Source organism: Nicotiana sylvestris, chromosome 8, assembly GCF_000393655.2.
Source record: "Nicotiana sylvestris chromosome 8, ASM39365v2, whole genome shotgun sequence".
Lineage (NCBI taxonomy): Eukaryota > Viridiplantae > Streptophyta > Magnoliopsida > Solanales > Solanaceae > Nicotiana > Nicotiana sylvestris.
In genome coordinates, this window is record NC_091064.1 from 62096550 (window position 1) to 62099570 (window position 3021).

The window sequence follows — 3021 nt, forward strand, 5'->3', positions numbered from 1 at the left end:
AACGGAGGGAGTATTTATTTTCCTCACCTCTTGCCACAAACACTACAACAAAAACCACTTTTTGTGGAAATTATTTAGTGGCCATAATATAAATGCCACTAAATTACTTTTTTAAAAGCAATATTGCCGGCGCTGAAACTTTAACCAGTATTTTCTACTCTTTTAATGACAAATAATACAGAATGGCTGGGAAAAATCAATAATCGAGAGACCACTTTAATGATTTTCACTTCCCTCTAATTCCTCTCTACTCTCTAAAGATTCCATCCCTTTGCCATGCTCACTAAAATGCCCTCGCTCCCACCATCGATATATTGTTCCTCCGCTCCATCATCGTCTCCCAACGACTTGCAGAATCACAATTTTTGTTCGCCAGACTCTGTCCATTCCCTCCCTCATAGAGTTATAGAATCACGCACGCAGTTATTTGTGGTATGTTTTCTCTTCTTTGTGATTTCGTTTGGTATGTTCGCCAAATGCATTTTGGTTATCTCGAACATCTCTCTGTTTGATTTTTCTTCAGTTAGTGCTATGTGATTGTTAAAGATGAATATCTATGCGAATTTTTATTACTTTCCAAGTGGAATCGCAGAACCTATTCGATTTTTCAAAGCAACTAGGGTTTATCAATTTTAGCTTTTAATAATGTCAATCGCCAAGTCTAGATATTTGTCGTGGGATGATTATCTCAGATGAAGATTGAATTGCTATTGGTTGAATGATCCAAGATCCAAACATGGAGGTACTATCCTTTCATGAACAAATTATTAAGCTATTATTGGAGTTATATGTCATATACTTATTGGAAGTTGCATCTTTCATATTGAGTTATCCGAATTCTAGTATTTGTAAAAGCTAAACTATACTTTGCTCACTTTGTCAATTAACACAAATGAATTATTAACTGGGGAAATGAATATATTCTTCAACATAATTGAAAATGCTGAGTAGTTTTCAAATGCTACATATAGTGAAGTCTCCTGAGCTGGAACAAAAGCCTATTGATCAATATGTCTTACTGAAATGTGCCACTTATGAAAATGAATCTCAAAATTGGGTGGTTCTTACTCCGTTGAAGAGTAAAATTAATGTTTGAATTTGTTTCATAGAGTGGCTGACCCGGTACAATTACTGGCTATTTTTTTAGTTCTTTTTGGTTAGAGTTTGTTTAAAATATAAAATAGTTGGACATTAAGCTCAAAATTATTGTTACAACTTTAATATGAACATGTATTGCAACTTTCTATCTCTAAACACTTCCAAGTGATTTATATATTCTAGAGGGAAAAATATAGCTCCATCTCATTGAAATTAGATATAATGAATTTTTTCACTGTCATATGCTTAAGAGAAAATAAACTACTCATTTTTTCTTATACTAAGTTTCTTGCAGCAGCTAATATTTTCTTGGTTGTTTGTTAGTTTCTATCGCTAATTAAATAGATCAAATTCTTGGTATGCAATAGTTATTTATAAAATTCTTGGTAGTTGTAAGTCAATCTTATCAATGACTCGACTATTTTTTGAATATGATCATTTTATTCTGCTCCTTTAGCATTTTATTATTTAATTCAAGAAACTCTATATCTTCTTGTCCCATATCTTGCTTGAAGAAAATTAAGCATTATTACTATTCTGCTCATTTTCTTCAGTAAACCTCTCCTAAACTAAGTTAGGTGAATTCTTTTCAGGGATGACAATAACTAAATAAAGTGGATAGAACTAGAGAGAGATCAATTAAGGTTATGCCTTCTACTTCAATTGTGCTCATTTGTCTTGTGTTGAGTTTCTTGAAAAATGCTTAATTTTCTTCTCCCATGATACTTAATTTTTCTGTAGTAAATAGTAATAATCTTTTTTATGCAAACTATGGCATTTTATCTTGATTTTTATGATAATGTTGACTTGGAATTTACTTGTCTCCATTAAGCAACAATTCATTTTTTATCCATGAATCTGCAGATGGGGTATCACTATGGTAGGCGCAAATATGGATCCAATCTTGACATGCTCTAATAGGCTTGCTGGTAAGTTCTTGGAGCCTTGGGTACTGCCCGAAGTATATACTGAACTGGAGGTAAGAGATAGTAAACCTGATGAACTGAATGAAAGGCTACTGAATTTGTTGGTTTTATTCTCAAATCATAATGAACTGGATTTAATGAAGGTTACTCTTTTATATTTTTCTTCTACAGAGTTGTAATTTTACGAACCATAGGGTAAGGAAAGTAAAGAAGGTGGCAAAGCTAGTGAAGGTAGAGAGATGAATGTTGAACATTGGTTCCATGTTTGCAGGTGCTTGGGTAGCAGCAATGAGCAGAATATGGCGAACTGATGCCAAAAGAGAGAAGATTGCATTGAGTAGGCATCTTGAAAAGCATTAGTTATTTGACAACACAAGTTACTAGACTTAAAATAAACTAGTTAATGGATTCAAATTGTATATTTATTTCTTTTATGGTGCTGAAACTCGAAAATTGTGAATTTGTCATTTTTGCTTATTGTGGATTTAATTGAATGTTATGCTTTTTAGAATTAAAATAAGAGTGGTGTATTTATTTTATGAATTCATGCCATAATTAATGCAGCTAAAAAATCCATAATATTTTATCAGCAATAAAATATACATTTATTAATTATAATTGTCACGACCCTAAACCCAGACCCGGTCGTGATGACGCCTCTCGTGAAGACAAAGTCAGCCGACACACTCCCAATTCATTTTAAGCAATTAAAATAATACAAATTAAGTCTTTAACATAATAATAATCCCAAAAGAAGGTGAAACAGTACAGTTGCAGAATAGACATAGCCTGACATCGGGATGTCACTAGTCATGAGCATCTACTATCCGAATAAAGACAGGAAAAGTCTACATAGTCTATTACAGAACTAAAACAGAGTAAATAAGATAGGGGGAGAAACACTGGGTTGCGGACGCCGAGCAGCTACCTAGTAAATCTCCGAATTCGCGTGAGCTGGAAGAAGTCAACACTCGCTAACGGGACCCAAAATGCCTGA

At 33.4% G+C, this 3021-nt stretch overlaps 1 long non-coding RNA gene across 1 annotated transcript; it reads left to right on the forward strand.

Moving 5' to 3' along the window:
- Positions 1 to 220: 220 nt before the first annotated feature.
- Positions 221 to 2498, forward strand: LOC104230547 (uncharacterized). Its single transcript, XR_711883.2, has 3 exons — positions 221 to 432; positions 1963 to 2077; positions 2196 to 2498. It is a non-coding gene; the product is annotated as an uncharacterized lncRNA (long non-coding RNA).
- The last annotated feature ends 523 nt before the right edge of the window (positions 2499 to 3021 follow it).